The sequence below is a fragment of the Streptopelia decaocto genome, assembly GCF_964273445.1.
Source record: "Streptopelia decaocto genome assembly, chromosome: 5".
Lineage (NCBI taxonomy): Eukaryota > Metazoa > Chordata > Aves > Columbiformes > Columbidae > Streptopelia > Streptopelia decaocto.
This window is the reverse complement of record NC_138659.1, coordinates 52,526,698-52,544,082: the sequence shown is the minus strand read 5'-3', so window position 1 is coordinate 52,544,082 and position 17,385 is coordinate 52,526,698. Positions and strand designations below refer to the sequence as shown.

Below are 17,385 nucleotides of genomic sequence, written 5' to 3'. Positions count from 1 at the left end.
TCTGGTCTTTTTCCTGCACAAAGACAATAGCTGAGACCTAAGCTGTTGGCATAGAATATACTACTGTTAATGATCAGTCAAGCAGCCACTCTCTGGGTTCAGATATGTCCAAGTCAGGATTTTGAACTGTAAATATTACCTTTACAGTGGTTAGATAAAAACTAAGCTTAAATGCAGAAGACAGCTGCTGTAGATCAGCTGTGATAGCTGTGGGGGAGGTGTAGGGAGTTATCTAAAGGTCTGGAAACTCTGTCTGTGGGCAGTCTGTCATCAGCCCTGACCTTTAGGAGTTGGTGTTCATGCAATAGCATGACTCTGTACCCAGGCAGGATGACACACCAAACACCACTTAGCAGCTCTAGCTCTCTTATGTGGTAAAGATTTCTAAAACCATCCTTAATCTCAGCAATCTTCTGCTTTTAACCAGTGATACAGCTGGACTCTTTTGATAGCATTTATGCTAGGTGGTTATGGAGAAAAACTAAGCTAAATTGACCTGATAGCCTGCTCTCTGGCAATAAGCAGAATAAAGGGAGCAAAGCAGTTACTTATATTCAGGAGCTATTGATCGGAATATGCTGGACCTCCAACTTTTAAACTCATTATATATGATACATGTCACAGATATTTGTTTAAATTGCGGAAGGATTTTGCTCACCATCTTCTGTTAGCAATTCATTTCAAGTAGCAGAAGCCAATGAGCTTTTGCTATTAATTTTACCAGCAACAGTGACAGTTCGGTTTGTTCTCTGCACTAGAAGTCCCATCTGAGAAGCCAGCTGCATTGTGTTACCAGTTTCCAGCCTTTCAGGTTATGTCTCCTATCAAACCTATCTTCTTACACAAGATTTTTCTCTGTCCATCATTAAAATGTCTTTGTCCTTTTAATAGCAACAGCTCTGCCTGAAATTACAGTGGTTAATTTCTATGCAACCAGCTCTCCTAGTGCTGCTGTCAGCAGAATGGAAATTGCTGCTAAACCTGGTGTCGCAGGTACGTGCAGTTGCTAACTTCTGCATGCAAAGCTGTCCTAGTCTTTAACCACTCCTTCCTTATTAGCACACCACCAAAGCATGGGGCATCCTCCCCAGACCATCCCTACTCTGGAAAATTCATGTCCCGCCTCGTGTGAGGTGGCAGGAAACTCCAGACGGTTTTCAGGGAGCTGCAGCATCTCCCCAGCCTCTGCCCTGATTGACAGGGGCAAGTTAGTTGATTTGCCCCCCCTCTGCCTTCCAGTTCAGAAGAGACCCTGGGAGTTGGCTAATTTTGTCTCTTGAATGGCAACACCTGTAATATAAGTGGAAATCTGCAGTGCCTAGGGTAGTGAGACTCCTGATGCTGTAGAGACAGGAGGGTTATTTTAGGTGTGTGAGTAGATTCATTCTACAAGTGGCCTGATTATCTGCAGTTGATTAAGAATGCTTTTTTTTTTTTTTAATCCCAGTAAGTAGAAAGTAGATAGATAGGTTGGTTTCTCTTTTTGTTCTCTTTCCTTCTGTCTTTATTCACAGTGTTTTTCTGTTGGTTTTACCTTCAGATCATGTTCCTCCACACCTCTCTCATATTATGCTCCACAACTGCAAGGATGCATGCTCTACACTGGTACAGCATTTTTGAGTCATTTCATGATGTTTGTTTTGCCCATGAAATCCCCTTCTCCATAACCAAGTGCTTTTTCTTCTGTTTTTGGTTTTTTAGTTTGTTGTGGGTTTGTTTCTTTGTTTGCTTTCCCCTGTGCCTCCTGCCTCTGTGGAGACCTGCTTCAGTTGTTTAAAACCTATCTTGATATTATGCCTGAGAACAACTGTAACTTTTTTTCTTAAACATTAAATGTAAACTTTCATTTTTATGTCTTCTTCCGAACTTTATGTAAGGCCAGCTAACGCACTCACTAAATCCTGCTTAAGGGTGTCAGTACCCCTTCTCCCCACGTGTAACTCCCAAGGAAATTCAAACTGAAGTCAGCTTCGCTGCTGCCTTTGCCAACATATTAGGATCAAGGAGATAAGACTGCGTGTGGCAAGAATTTGGAAAAGGTAAGACCCTTCTGGAGGAGAACCTAGTTCTAAGTTTTCTCACTTTAAGTTTGGACTTGTTCCACAAACACCATGTTCACATAAAGCAGACTAGATTAAATCTCGAGGTTCTTTTTTTAGTATATGCAATATTGAACCTATTTTTTCTTATTGCAAGCAAAACATGTAAAAAGAGTGTTGTTGTGTATTTTCCTCTGTGATTAATGCTCTGTGCATTACTTGCCACAGGTTGCAGGTTTGTAAAAACAGACCCCACTCAAGAAGTTTTGAGGGTCTCTCCAGTGGTATCCATAGCTAAGCTGAAGTAATGCAGCTGCAGGATTTTCTCAGGATCCCCAGGTAAGTCTTTGCTCCCTTTCCAGCATGAACCTCCTCCGGGAACAGAACAAGTCAGGGAGACAAGTTCTTCTGTCCCACAGGGCCAACTGCAAAACCACAGTGATTTGTGCTGTACACAGGGAACACCTAGTTAATGTCACCTTTGAATTTGTTTCAACATGAAAACAACATTTATAGTAGAAGTGGGTTGACTGTAAACATAGCGAGAATGGACCAGGGCTTGTCACTGCTCTATTAATCTTTCAGTGTAGCTAATTAAAGCAGCAGAACATGGTCTTGCTCTCTCCGTTGCTTCCTACTATAGATAAAGTATTAATTTCAGCCTTAGCTGCAGGAGGACATTGGCAAGAGACATTTGGATCTGAGTAGGTTTCTGGCTTTGTTTGACTCTGTTTCTGAATATCTGCTGGGGTGGGTGGCTGCTTCAGGGGGGAGTGAAAATTAACTTTGTTATTATGAAAGATCTGAAGGGGATGGCTGCCTGTGGAAATAGTATTTGTTTAACGGCCATATTTGGAAAATGAGTCAGTGAGAAAATAGCATGCAAATCCCCCAGCTTATCTCCAGCAGGGAAAGAACAGAGATGTGCTAAGAAAGGGGGGGAGATGCTGACTTGGAGATGCCAAGCTAAAATGACTCTAACAGAAATTTTTTTAAAATTTTGAACTGAAAAATCAATTAGGAAAATGTTAGAAGTGGCCATTTCAAATGCTAAAAGGTTTTCCTAATGAAAAAATTTGCACTAAAACAATTGTCCACCTGCAAAATATTTTTAAGTTCACAAGAGTCCACTTGTAGTGGGTATGTAAGATTTTGCAGCTCTATCCTTTACCTACTTTCACCTACTTTTTCTAGAAAAAAGACCTAATGAAGAACAGAATGATGTGTAAAAGTTATGCATAGTAGAAGAGAGGGAAAATAATTATCTGTGTATGGTATGAATTATATCAGCATAATACACAAGGCTAGCAATGCACCTGAAAGTTAAAATATCTCACAGACAAACCCTTGGGTTTCAGACAGCTAGGCAGCACCCCATCTAGTTAGCTACTATTACTGTCTCTAGCCACTTTGTCCCCACTGGCCTTTCTCATTTACTGTATTTGTAAAGGACATTTTCTGTAGTCTTTTGTCCTGGCACCTGGCTCTTTAAATCCAGGAGCAGACAAATAGTTTCTACCTTCTCCCTGTTTGCGAGTGTCCTTGGTCTCATTTTCTCGTGTTCCTCCTATTCCTGAAGACATGCCATGGCCTCACTTGGCTTCGTGCTGATGTGGACTTGGGGTGACTGCTAGGGAAATAGTAATGCTTGTTACTTGGAAACATGGGGAGAGGTGGGAAAGGAGACTGGCAGCAATCTGATCAGAAATGAAGAGTTATATCACTGATTTTGGTCTTAGCCCTGGGACTGGAGTGGGAAATGGTAGATGAAACAATATGAAATCTGATATTTACTTAGTAAGCCTTTAAAACTCCTACAGCAGGCTAGGAGGCTGCCCATGGAACAGGATAACTCTGCCCTGAGGCAATTGAACTATTTCCTGCCAGAGTTAAAACCAAAACAGCTCAGCACCAGAGAGGGGTTCACAGTCACGTGCTGTGGGGTCAAGCAGCCACTTCGGCAGCACTGTGAGATCCACTGTGCTCAGGACTGCTGTGTCCTTGGGAGACCCTGAGGCTACACAGCAGCTGGGAATTGCTTTGAGACCTTAGGCTAGAAGGTGTAAAAGGTTTACAACAGTATTTACTCATTTTCACTGTAAATCCCTCCCCACCTTACTGTGTGGTATAGACATCTGTACCACCAGCAACACTCCTCTTTTAAAAAGCATGCAGCAAGCAAAGCAAGCCTGATTTACTGTCTGATACCAACATTATTCTCTTTCCCCACTGATACTGTACTGCATTAAAGCAAATGAAAAACTCCTGAGTCTCATCTGTGACAAGGAGTGTTTTCCAGCCCACCTCAAAACCACTCTGAAGATGAGAGTTTTCGTGTATAATTTTTCAAAGGTGCAAGTTCCAAGGTTATTACAGGGAGCCAATTGATCAGAGCAGTATTGAAATATAGTGCTGCAAATAAGGAGAGAGTTGTGAGGTGTGACACATGCACAAAGTAAGCTGCAACCCAGCAAACTATAATGGGGCATGTGTGGGATGGTCCTTCATTAGGAGATAAGACAAAGAATTTTAAAAATGTGTCTCCCTACACGTCAGAGGGCATTAGGTCTGGACAGTGGGGGTTTTACAGCTCCTTAAAAGATGATCCTTCTAATAAATGTATTGAAACCCTCTATTTACTGTAAGGGTTGTGTTCTGGCCCTGGACTGCAGAACATTGTTATCCTTCTTGTGTTTGGTTTAATAAAAGATGGATGTATCACACTTACGTCCCAGTGAAGTACGAATGAGGATTTTCCTTCTAGCTGAAGCTTCCTCTATGTCTTCATTAGGTGTATTCTAATTCACCCTTTGAGGCTGGGGAATAGGAACACACTGTGCAGAAAAGCCTGCCCAGTCCTGGTCATGTAGGAGGTCTAATGAGTGGGCTGCTGAGGTTGTTCCATCAGCTCCCTCGATCTGCCCCAGAGTACCTGCTTCAGCACCTGTCAGCTTGCAGAAGAGAAAATGATTACGCGTTGCATTAAAAGTTTGCAGACTACTTACAGGTGGAAGATCTGCACTATCATATATAACACGACACACGTATTGAAATACTCAGCATGTTTAGAAATTCCTAAAGTCTTCCACTGACTTTTTCCCCAGGCAGCATATTAAGAATTTCAAGGAGGTGATGCTAGTGCCCTTTTTCTTCTAGCCATATTACCTTGAGCTGCACCCTTCCTGTTAGATACTAGTTATACATTAGCTAGCTCCTGCACTGGGGGTGTCTTAGGTAAGTCAGACAAGTATCAGTTCTGATCTCTGTTCCCAAATAACAAATGTTCATCTGCTTTGGCACTGGATTTAGTGTAGAGGTGTAGAGCATCAAGTTGGTTAGTTACACCTGTATGAAGAACAACAAAAAACAGCCCTGCATTTCCTGTAGTAGATTTACTCCATCTCTGTGTGGACTTCAACACGGGCACCAATTAACTCTTGTTGAGTTGGCTGCAGCTGGTTCCACAGGCAAGGAAAAAAAATCCCTCCTTAATAACAAAAAAGGCACTTTAATGTCGTGCATCTTGCACTATATTGTATTTGGGCTTACTTCCAGTAGGAAGACCAGCAATATACATATATTTGAACAAGTGCAGTTATTGACAAATAGATTAATTCAGTGGTGAGCCATTAAAATGGGGGACTGAGGCGAGGGCTGATCATATGACAGAGAAGAAGAGAGCTAAGGGGGAAGGGGTGGTGCTTATCCTAGAGAAGAAAGGGTTGGGAGGATCTAACTGCATTCTTCTGCTACCAAAAAGGGGGGTTAGAGAGTTAAAAGAAGTAATTTCAGCATCCAGAAACTTCATTAATGTGCTGGTTTGACTGAAAATGAGTTAATTTTCTTCATGCATTTAGAAATCTTTCATAGCTAACACACTTGTTATTTGGACTTAGTTTGAGAACAAGAAGATAATACCCCAGCACAGAGCTCATGTTTTTAATTGCTCTGGTCTGAGAGACAAGGACACTGAGTGCCCTGCTTACAGGTGTGAGGCATTGAGGAAGGCAGGGCAGAGATGGGATGGAGTTTGACTGACATCAACACTGATCAATAAGAGTATTCCATTCCACTAGCATAATACTAAATCTTTAAGAAGAGTCAGGACCTGCCGGGTTGTTCCTCTGCACTCTCTTGCTGTTGCTTGCTCTGGGGTACAGCCATGGGAGTTTGAATCGAGAGTTTTAGTTGGGCCGTTTGTGATTTTGCAGAGGCCTCTGAGCCTTTCTGCCTTTTTTCTTCTTCCTTCTCTCTTTGGGACCAGGTGCTGTTTCCTGGGACTGACTGCTCAGTGTGTTCATGATGAATTGCCTTGAGTATCTTTTATTTCTATTTTATATATGTATTTACTAGTAGTGTATTAGTATTTTGTTATTTTATTAAACTCTGTTTATCTCAATCCAAGTTTCTCCCTTCCCTTTTTTGATTCTCTCCCCTATTGGGAGGTGGAGGAGGGGGTGAGTGAGAGGCTCTTGTGGTTGTATTGCTAGCTTAGGTTAAACCACGACAATTAAATACCAACGTTCTTTGTAGGCAGAGGAACAGGGACTGCCACGGAGCTTGCAGTGTACTGAGAATTAGCATATGTGTGTTTACTGGTAATACCTGCTCACTGCTAGAAGAAAGCCAGCTTAAGCAATGTTCATCACATATTTTCTGAGAAGTGAACATCTGGGGTTTCCAGTGCTCTTGGGATTTCTGAACATGTATTGTGTCCTTGGAGTCGCTGTCCTGACAGTGTGTGGGAGAAAATAAAAAGCCTCAAGTTAGAAGCCTGAGTTTCATGGGAATTGTAAATGTCTCAACAAATTTCAGTGGATCTTCAAGCAAGCAAAATGAGAGACTGCTCCAATGCCTCTGTGTAATCAATTTCAACATTTATGACTCAGACTATGAAACATGCAATGCTGAATTATGTACTCTGGGACAAGAAGAAAAATAAGGCAACTTATCTTACCATACTGTAAAATATCATTACAGGACAGTGGTGGTATGTTGAACTTCTAAAAATCCTGTTAGCGTAAATGAACTGAAAAGTAGCAAACCAGAACAAACTTGGCTTTTGGACACAGAAAATTTAATTTCATAGTTTTTTGTTTGTATGGTCTTTAAATTGTAAATTGCACTTTTCTCAAAGCATAGGAAAAGCTGAAGTGAAAATACATATATTTGTGTATTGAATCAGCATGACATAACACAATAATTGGCATTTCAGTTGCTTTTGATCTTTTGCACACAGGACAGTAGGACTTAAAAAGCTGGCAGGGTCACAGCCTCTTCAGCCTTTAGGCCTTCACTATGGATGCCTGAAGTTGAAGTGGTCATCATTTGACACCGTCACAGCAGCCTACAAAATTCAGCACGTGATCTAAGCCCAGCTTGTGAGCATCTGATGGCATTTTTTCAGAAAGATCATGCCCCGAGACAACGTTTTTGCAGTTTGACTATCTCTAAGTAACTCAGACCTAATACTAGCACCACTTGAAGTTATGAGGGAAAATCACTTTCAGCCAAAAAAAGTAACTAAATCAGGTATAAGACCATTTTACCCACACTGTAAGGTCAGTGTAGCACTTGTACATATTGGCTCAATCCTGAAACTGTCATTATTACCATACCTATTTTTAGACAAAATCACTGATTTTTTTTGTGTGGTTTTTTTTTTCCTTAACATTTTAGATAAGCAGTCAGAATGCATGAGGAAAGGGTTATGCAAAGTCTACATGCTCGGCAAGAAGTTGCCTGGATAATTACCTGAGTGAAATGTCCTACTGTGGGCTTCAAGCTTCAGAGAGAAGCCTTCCTGCAGGACCCTGGTGCTGGCTCTCTGTGGGGATTGTTCCAAGGTCCATTCCTTCAGTGCACAGGGTATGGTTTGCTGGGTGTGTCGGGTGTGCACTGTTCCCATGGCAATGGGTGGTTACAGCCCTTGCAAAGAAATCAGGGAATTTATATTCAGTTCCCTTCTTAATGTGAGAGAATTTGAATCCACATGTCCTATTTTCAAGGTAATCACTTATCCTGAAAGACCTTCTTTCCCTTCTCCTTTTGGACGTGTGCCACCAAACCAAAATTAATTAAAAGAGAGAAAGCATGAATATAAAGAGACAAAAAAAACCAGCAGGACTACAAGTTAATGCTTAGGGCATTCATGAGGAAGATGGGAATTGTGAGCTGTGGTTCCTGCCCCCAAGATGAGTTGTGTTCGGCACTTGAACAGTGATATACACAAGCATTTCTGGCAGCAGAGAGAGAACCAGGACTCCCTGCTTGCCCTGGAGTGCCCTGAGCATGCTGAGTGCTTCCCTGAATAGTGTCATGGCTTCATCTGGTGCGATGGAGAGTGTTCCCTCATGAAGGATGAAGCTGTCGCCTAGTAAGAAAGACATCCTGCTCAGAATCACAGCTGTCTTGCCCACAGCTAGAAGCTAAGCATCAGAGTGATAATGAATTTAGGGGACTCCACCTCATTCTTTGTTTTACAAGATGGAAGGAACCACCATGGTATATGTCTGCATCTCTGAGACCTGGAAATCAAGTGTATGATGACTGAGGGATTTCTGCCACCTGGCTGAGCTAAAGCCCTGTCTCTGAGTGCAGAGCAGGAGGAAGCAGAGATGGATGCTCAGCTCCTCTGCTCTGTCTGAGCAGAGACAGTTCTGGATGTATAAAGTGGTGCAGCTCAGGGCACCTGGGCATTGTGAAGTGGAAAAAGTAGGTATCTGTCAAATTGAGTTTTCTCCAGTGCTAGGAGGCAACCATGCAAGGGGAGTCTGGGATTAGGCACTTAAGTTCTGCACAAGCCCTTTTTGATGTTGCTTTGTATCCTTTTCTTGTCTCTCTCTTCTTTTTTTTGTTTTTAAATTTTTTTCTTCTTTCAGCTTTGTTGGTCTGAACTCCCCCACTTCAGGTCCCTAATAAGTCTCTGAAAGGAAGAGCATTTCAATGGGTTATGTATTATTAGTGCAACTAAGCATGAGAAATGCCCTTCAGTATAAGGAAAAGCTGGTTTTAAACCTACTTCCAATTTCTCCATTAATCTAAAGACTGTCTGTTCAAGAAGCTTCTGATGAAAGTGCTGTTCATTTTAGTACTTAGTGAGACTAGCTGCTTTTGAGGATGTGTAAGTTTGGCTGTAATGACTTTTTAGCCTGGACATGCTCAGCCAGGACGTGTTACTGGAAGAGGGATCAGCACTGGCTCACTCCTGTGTTGGCAGGCTTTCCCCACCACTGATGTCTGTTTTCTTTACTGCTGGAGCCAGAGAGAGGAGGCTGAAATGAAAGTTAGGATTGGCAAGGAAAGAGCGAGGTGTAAAAATGTGAATTTCTGAATTTTAATCACAACTATGGTTATAATTAGAGATACGGCAACGATAAAATACGCAGCATGCCTGAGGGATCTATATATCCAACTGCTCCTGGATTGCTATCTGACAAGTTAATTAACCACAACAATGTTGAAATACATACTCAGAATGATTGCTTGGGACTGGACTCAGCTATCTCTCATCATAATGACATGGAGAGAGCAGATAGAAACTTAAGGAAGTAAAGAAAGGTTAAAATGACAACTATTTCTCAGCCAGAATGAGGGCATTCAGTCTAGTAAACCCTGCATTCCAACTGATGTTAAAGATGAGTGAGTTCCCTCCCATGCTAACAGAACTCATGCAACATGAAGGAAGAAGAAAGAAGTTTTCCTCTATGGCCACCTCATTTCAAATGATTTTTTTAAAAAGATCTTTCATGGTTTTGAGGAGGCTTCTTGTATTGTACTCCTGTTTTGTAGTGCCCTCCTTTTTCTCTTGCCCAAGAGTCACTTCTGAGTCACCAGACTTTCTGTGGATGGCAGAGCGAGAACATAAGCAGTGGAATGATGATGGAGCATTTCTTGAGGGTGAGCAGAATGAGGCTCCAGATTTGGCTTACCAAATGAATAGCTTGCTCAGCTGTAGGTACACAGGCACACAGTGCTGAGTATTTAGACTTAGATATATCACTGGTTTTGGTGTGTGCTGACAGATATTGGTACAGAGGAATTAAATCCTTTATCCAAAGGACAAAAATGCAGAGGTGGCCATAAATGACAATTTCTGTATTGTGAGAAAAGCTGATGGGTCAGCGTTTATTCTTGTTTGGTCTGCTTGGGAACAGAGAGATGAAATCATGAACTGTTTGTTGCGGGGCGGGGGGGGTTGACCTGTAGAAGATGTCAGTCATGTGGAAACTTTCTGGAAAATTTCAGATGGGTTTCTATACATACTATATCTACAAAGACTTGGCAGGGCATCTTGGTGGCATCTGAGTGGCACTCTTCCAAGTCACTTAAGCCTACACTTGCTCACCTTTTGGTGTCTTTGCTGGCTATCCTGTAGCCCCCTCTCTGTTGCTCCAAGGGAGATGGACTGTTGCAACATCTGTAAGTTCAAATAACTGGGTCTCTCCATCTACTCAAATGGGAAAATTTCAACTGGAAACCATAATTCGTGCATGGAAGTTGCCACCTGTTGAACTGATGTGACTAGCAACTTGAAACTATTAAAGAACTACAGGTGGTATAGGAGGCCTTGTTAGTGAGTTGTAGATCCCTAGTCAGACCCAGCACCTTTTCCGTTGCAAGTAGAGTTTGATATGTGTGGTTTGTTGCTAGAGAAAAACATATCTGTAGGAGATGGCACATCAAAGAGATCCATTATTTGCCTTGGCTCTGTGTATATATATTAATTAGAAGGGTTTTTAAAAGTAACTTTCAAAATTTCAGCTTCTTTTCTGCTTTAGACATGTATTTCTGCTTGGTCTGATCCACTCCTTGTGTATCTTGTGTTTTTGCAGAAGTTTTCTCTTAAAGGAGCTGCTTACAGTAACTGACAGGTTTGTGGCAGAGGTTCCTTTCTGGGTGTGAATGACCGGGCTACCTTCATTTCCTGAAAAATTGATGAGCAAATGAGAGCATCTCCTTTGAACTGAAAATTAATTGTAACCAGACTTATGGGAGCCCCCAGTGAAGATAAACAAAAATAAACCACTTCGTAAAAATTCAAGTTGAGTAAGCTCATGCTTTCTTCTGCTTTGAGATATGCATCTCTGTTTAATCAAAATATTTTCAATTGCACTGTTTATTCACCCACGAGCACCACAGCACATTCTCCTTCCCTCACCACAATTCCTTGTTTTCTTTCAAGCCATTAATTCCCTGTTCCAGGAGAAATCTGGAAGGAGAGCATGGAGGGGGATTAGGAAGCCAGTAGAGCCATACTTGATTATTACAGGTGGTAGGAAAAGGTCACCACTTGCTTTAATTTAGCTCCTTTACAAAAGTACTAAATGTCACTGTGTTTTGGATAGATGTTTATAATTATTGCAAGAGAACAGTAAGATGCAGTACATGTAGTATTCATTTTTTTTAATATATATTGGGTATTTCTAATTGAATGAGAAAAACCCACAATGTTAATAGACCAAAATGAAGTTTTGGAGCAAAAGTCACATCTTGTAGTCCTTAATCAAGCAAATCTCCTAATAATTCAGTTGGAAATCTTGCTGCAGGAAGGATCATTTTTTGCCAACAAAATAGTAAAACATGAATAATTTTGACATGATTTAATTTGCTTACTTTCTTCTTTGTAAATGACTTTTTTTCTTATTTGTGCTTGTAACAAGAAATCTCCTTCCTGTACAGCCGGAGAGCCTGCTTTAAAACCCAAAATTGTTATTGGCTTTTTTTCAGCTGCTTCTCTTGACGTCAGTAGGGAGATCTGGCTTTCCCTGAAACACATTAAAGTAGTGGATATGAATGTTATCAATATATCAAGAAATAAAGACTTTTCTTCAAAATAAGGGAGCAGCAGCTTCAAACTCAGCAGACAGCCTGCCACTTCCACTCAGCAATAGGCAGAAGCAAGGCTGTTTGGAGAGATGCCCTTCTTCTGAGCTGTTGTCTTCTGTTCCAAAGCACATCTATTATTTCTAAAGGATTCAGTCATACCAAGTTAGATCTAAACAAAGGAAGATCCTGACAAGTCAGACTAAAAAGCAGTATCATTTTACTAGAGTAAAAAATAAATAAAATATTTGCTATAATTTTATATTCCACGTGCAGAAAAAAATGCTTACTGTTCAGGCACAATGCCTGGGATTTTTTCACTGCTCTTTCATACTGCAAGAGATGCAGAGGGTAACCCAGGACATAAGTAAGTGGCTTTTCTTGTAACATGAGATTTTCATGCAACACGCATACAAGCAAAGCATTTGTGTGCAACTCAGCATGAATAATCCTGCGAAGATGATCATACTTGGTTATTGATGGAAAGATGACAGCTCCTCAGCCACACAGAAGCAGCTCTCCTGATGGTTTGTGTTAGTTCATATAGAAGGCATCCGGACTATGTCACTAGCAGACAGCTCTGCCTTATTTGGATGAGGCATTTTTCTTCTCAGAGTCTGTGCTTTCCTGGCTTGCACAGGAGCCTGATGAATGGGTAGATGTTATACCAATCTGACTCTCACTTTTTTCATGCCAGATTGATTATACTGTTTCAAAAAGCTAGAGCCCTTTTCCTTGAGCTATATGTTGGCATTTCTTCAAGTCTAAATACGTAATTTTCTATCTTTGGGAAGGCATAGATTGTGTTCATCGCCATCTGTGGGTGGAAGCTATATTCTTCACACGTTTAGGTCTACATACAATCCTAAAGATGTGTATGCAGGAGGGAGAATTTCTACCTGAACCTTTTCCCTCCTCAATCTGCCAGTGGTGTCATTTTTCCGGTGGGAACTTCCTGAGGAAATGCTGTAATGCTCTTCAGCAATTACTATTAAGACTACTTGAACCAGTCAGCTCTGGGGCTTGAATGATGCTGTGAAGTAAACACAGATATAAAACACTGGGCACTGGAATTTTGGAGTTAGGCACATGTCTGGATTTTTAGTCCAATAAGTTCTACACTTTAAAAAGCTGCAACAGCATAGAAACAGCTTTAAGGAGACCGATTATAGTAACCTTCTTCCCTGAAGAAGTTTAACATGATGTGACTTTAGAAAAATTTAGCAGAGCCTGGTCCTTTGTGCAAGTGAAGGTGTTGGTTTCCACTTGCAGATGCTGAAGCTACACTTAAGATGTGTATCGGCAGGGCAGCTGGTCATTCACGCCCTTGTGCTGATCTGTGGAGCTGAAAACTTGCCCAGGACCATGGGGCAGCTCAGACCTGAGCCAATTGTTCATTTACTGGGAACTGGCAAAATAGTATTTTTGAACTTTGCTCTGATTTCCACCATTTGATGTATTCTGGCCCATACTGTCCAAACAAGAGTGTATCCTGATATCTGCCTCCAGCTTCAAATACATATTTTTTCTGAAGCTGACAAATTACTTTTGTTTGTTCTCTGGTCTAAATTTGCAAACAAAACAGGACTTTCTGTATATTCAGAAAACACCTGAAAATATTGTTCCAGAATAGACTTCACCAGGTAACTTCTGCTTTTAAAAAAAAAAGTCAGACACGAGGCCACATGATTGAACATTTTCTGAAAGCATGTTTCTCAGTAATGGCTTTTTCCAGTAGTAAGTGTAGGCTTTCACAGCACCACCTTCAGAGTGGCTCTGGGGTCAGTGGTGAGGAGGGCAAGATTTGGAGTCCCACTGCATTGAGTTCCTCTCATTTTATATAAGTGACAAAATAAGAGTCACAAACCCCTGACTACATCCCCAAATTGTTTAAAATTCTCTCTGTTGCTTAAATTGCTATTATAGCCATAAGTAACAAAACAGCAGAATAGAAAAAACTCCTCTCAGTCCTCCAAGTGAGAGGTCCCAGTAACTGCTCTGGCGGAACTCATCATTGCTGTAGTATTTCATTTATTTTTCTGCAATAAACCATTGATTCCAGAAGGAAGATAACCGTCTTCTAGACTCTCAGTCCAAGAGGAGATTCATTTCTCCTAAGAATTTGTATCAGTTCTCTTACCTAGATTTTTCTCTTTCTAGCTTTTGTTTCTGTAAGTTTCCCCGGGGACATCCCACATATTTCCTGCTCTAGACTTTCACCAAAGCCAAAGCTTGCTACAGCTACACCCATAACTTCCTTAGACACATTCCTGAAAGAATGCAAAATCTCCCCCTTTTTTTTTTTTTCCTTTTTATTTTGGCTTGCTGTAACATGCTTAAGTTTTATAGGTGTTAGACCTTTTAACACTTTGTAAATTTATGCCATGAAAGAGATTAATAGTGTAAATGAGCCCTAAATTGCATCTATGATGTGGCTCTCTGTTAAATATACTCAAGAACGCAATGCCTCTCATCTCACAGAGATTCCATTTTGTGTCAAAGAAATGTACTTTTAGTAAATAAAACCTGAGAAAGGGCCTAAAGCAGAGGTGTTGTCTTGTAAATAAGTCTTGATCTGCAAAAAACAGACTATTACACTTACACAGAGCCTCACTGCCCTCACTCTCCCAAGGATTATAGCTTTCAGAAAGAAAAAAAAAGTGCAGAGTGTGTGTAAAAAAGGAAATCAAAGGTGAACCATAATGCTGACCTTGGTAATGCACTGTTTCTTTAAATATGTATGTTTTTATTAGCTACAAAAAGCTTATTTCTATGTTGTAAAATATTTACAGTAACAGCTTCATTACTGTGACAGAATTCTGCTACCAGTTAAGTTTATAACACTAACAAAAGCTCCTTACAGTCATTTTTACAATGATAACTGCTTAGAATATGCTTGAAAACTGTCTAATGTTTCATCCTTCCTAAAGAGCATTCCTTGGCTGTTCACTATACTTGTTCCCTTGCTCCTCTTTTCTTGGAATTTCTGTATAAAAGCAGAGTACTGGTTTTGAGCTCCTCATTGTGAGTTTTCCCTTAACTGTGTAAGGGAGGAAAGACTGTTTTCTTTTTTAATCCTTTGCAATGTTAGTTAGAAAACTGTTCTGGTTTGAGAATGCCCGTGTTTAATCTGAAAGAACAGACTATGACTAGAGAACCTTAAGACATCTCAAATAGTTGCCAAAGTTCAAATGTCTTGGAAATAGTTAGTGTAGATCCACTATGAAGTGGCTTCCATCTGGTACTTGCCTTCTTCAGCCTTGCAAAGGATTTAATAAACCCCCATGGTTGTCATGGAGTTGAACACGAGCTGCATTAAATGAAGTGTTTTATAAATGACAGGTCTGGGGGGTTGGTTGGGGTGTTGGTTGGTTAGTTGGCTTTTCTGTAAATAGGTTTGCTTCTAATCTTACTTACTTCCATTGGTTTTAATGAAAGTAATGGCTACTAGAGTTGGCCAAATGACAGCAGTATAATTCCTACCATCATGGAAGTCAAGCATTAGAAAACATAAAAATTAAAGTCTAGGGGTCCCTGAATAATCGAGAGGTATTAGGCATAAGATAGATTCATGATCCTATCTGTTCATTTTTTACTAGGCATTCAAATTCTGTAAATTCTATTTCAGGTGACCTTATTGTAACCAGCAGCTTAGCAGATTTCCATAAACAAAGGCTTTCAAGTTTGGAAACACCTCCATAATGGCCAGTTAAACAGTTTTGGTGGTGTTCATCTCTGCAGTTACTTTTACAGTGTCAGACACCTGGCTTCATCCTTTTGCAAATCTTATGCCTGAGAGCAGGGTCCGAATTTGCTATTAATGATACATTTCTTATTGTGTAAACCACAAAACTAACACGTCATAGGTAGTGAGATGAATGTTTCTGCCCTTGCATCACTGCAGTTTTTGGTATGAGGTTTGCTGTGACGGAGGGTCTTTGTCCTAGGTGCAGTCCTCCAGGTCTGTCTCACTGCCTCATAATAGTTTGGCCCCAGTCAGGTCACATCCCATTCTTTGAAAGTATTTGGGGATCCAGCTGCCAAACCCATCTAAGTCCCTCGTATCTGAGCAGTAACTGATGGCTGTTTTGTAAAGGCTGGGTGCATAAATGCAGCCTGATCTTTGCTGGGGCCATGGAATGCTGGAGTTCAGCTCCCCACAAGACAGAGCCAATGCCACTCTGAGCTGCTTGGTCTTGCTGTGGAACCTTAGTGATGTCCATCTAATCCTCTGCAGGGGGCTGATAAAACCATTAGCTAGCTTGTGGCTTAGCATAACATGCAGCAAAGCTGGCAACACATGAAAGTAGAGACAGTCACGTCAGCCCTTTGGAGCTGCTGTGACATGAGAAGAATGCCACCGCTCATGCTGCAAAGGCTGCTGCAGCTCTGCTCCAGTGCACGTCCATCACAGGAAGAAAGACATAACAGCAATAGTGCTAGTGTTGGGTGCCAACCTGAGAAATCTGCTGACCGCCATGGCCCTGCTCACCTTTGCCTCCATCTAACACATGAACTAGCCTGGTAATGGGAACAATTTACAAGGCAATAATTTTAATTGCTGTCACTGATTAACAGCCACAAACACAGAGGCAGAGCAGAAACTCATCTATGATTCTGCCAATAAATATATACCTCAAACATGTATTTGGCCTTGCAGTAAAAAAGAGCCTGTTACAAGGATTTATCTGAACTTTATCTGCAGTCTGAGCAGACTAACAAAACAGGACAGGGCTTGCTTTCATTTTTTAAAGACAAGAAAACAATATTTGGCTTTCTAGAACAAAACAAAACACAGAGAGAGCTGGGAAAACTGGCTTTGCTGAGTCCTTTGCTAAATCTTTCCCCCATCTTTTCTGACCCATCCTAAACTATTATTTTGCTATAAAGTGAAGTCATGATAGTGGGAGGACTAAGTGGATAGTATCTCTCTCTCCCTACTGCCTTTTTAAGACTCTTTAGAGAATTTTCAGAACATGTTTCCATCTCATGTAATTTGAACAGGTTTTTTTTTCTAGGAAGATTTATTACATTATCCATTTTAACTCTATTCCTTTTGCAAATGACAAATTATGTCATGTTGTTAAAAAGTGAAATTAGAATCAGCAGCAAACCCCCAAACAATCTGAGGTTTTCTGAGGGAAAGGTGTAAGATAAGACAGGGAAAAAAAGGCTTCTTATGTTACTGACTTGCTCAGGGCAGCTGAAGACTGATGTGGCATCTGATGTAATTTTATCCCAGGCTTTGCCTGAAAATTGATGTCTTGCTTACACCCATGACAAAGCCTAAAGTGCAGTGCACTAAGCTAACCCACCACTTGGCCATTTTTATCTCTGCTGTGCTGGAAGGAGGGACAAGACTGACACAGCTCCTTCACTGGAGGAATCCTTCATACTGCAAATGTGGTAAATTTTGGTTGAAATAAATAACTCTTGAATCGCGGCATTTCTCTACTTGTAGAGCTGCTGAGGCCACAGTTAGTTCCTTTAGCTTTTAAACCTGATGCTTTAACTTCATGTC

The 17,385-nt window shown here is 40.9% G+C and overlaps 1 long non-coding RNA gene across 2 annotated transcripts; it reads left to right on the top strand.

Moving 5' to 3' along the window:
• The first annotated feature begins 859 nt into the window (after positions 1-859).
• LOC309440229 lies at positions 860-11,075 on the top strand. 2 transcript variants are annotated; one of them, XR_014184151.1, is made up of 4 exons: positions 860-993; positions 1,878-2,039; positions 2,268-2,378; positions 10,874-11,075. It is a non-coding gene; the product is annotated as an uncharacterized lncRNA (long non-coding RNA). The 2 variants fall into 2 exon arrangements; XR_014184152.1 differs by having other exon boundaries at positions 864-993; positions 1,883-2,039.
• Positions 11,076-17,385: the final 6,310 nt, after the last annotated feature.